The sequence below is a fragment of the Pteropus vampyrus genome, unplaced genomic scaffold (assembly GCF_000151845.1).
Source record: "Pteropus vampyrus isolate Shadow unplaced genomic scaffold, Pvam_2.0 Scaffold1000009715, whole genome shotgun sequence".
NCBI classification, from domain to species: domain Eukaryota; kingdom Metazoa; phylum Chordata; class Mammalia; order Chiroptera; family Pteropodidae; genus Pteropus; species Pteropus vampyrus.
The window spans coordinates 1-857 of NW_011924117.1; the positions used below are offsets into that span (position 1 = coordinate 1).

The 857-nt window shown below is 29.6% G+C and overlaps 1 pseudogene; it reads left to right on the forward strand.

Moving 5' to 3' along the window:
- Window positions 1–417: 417 nt before the first annotated feature.
- LOC111735811 lies at window positions 418–536 on the forward strand (annotated as a pseudogene).
- The last annotated feature ends 321 nt before the right edge of the window (window positions 537–857 follow it).

Sequence of the window (857 nt, forward strand, 5' to 3'; positions counted from 1 at the left end):
AGTATTTTTATCTGAGTTACAATGAAAAATAATTATCGGCCCTTCTGAGACATAATTTTTGCTATATTTAAAAGGAAATTCATAAATTTAAATGAATTTATTAGAAAAAAGAAAGTTTGAAAATCAAATGTCATAAGCATACACATAAAGAAGTTAGTAAAAGAACAAAAATTAAATCTAAAGAAAGGAGGAGGAAAGAAAACTAGGAATAGAATAAAAAGGATCAACATACTTTGTTATGACGCCAAACACAAAACCAATAAACTTCCGAAAAGGCACAAATAACTAATATCAGAAATTTAAAAAGCATATCTTTTCAGTCTTTTTCAAACGTTAAATATTTTAACAGTTTATTATAAATAAATGTATCCCAAAAGTTCAAAATTTAGAGAAAATATAGAATTCTTAGAAAATTCTGTCTACGGCCATGTTACCCTGAACAAGCCCGATCTCATCTGATGTCGGAAGCTAAGCAGAGATGGGCCTGGTTAGTACTTAGATGGGAGGCCACCTAGGAAGACCAGGTGCTGTAGACGTAAAAAATAAAGTAAAAAATAAGGGATTGTAAGCTGACAAGGTCCTTGCAATCTGTGAAGTTGCCTTGCCCATAAATAAATAAATCGATAAATAAATAAATAGAAAATTCCCCTTATTAAAGTGAACATAAGAAATAATAGAAAATCTTCATAGTCTTGCACCTACTAAGGAAGTTAAACTCATAATAGCACCGATTTTATACAAAGTATTTCAGAGAGAAGAAAAAGAAAGACTATATCTGTAAATGTTTTCCGAAACTAGCATAATTCTGATAGTAAAGCTTGGAAAGAACTATAAAAGTAAAAGAAAGGAAAATTACA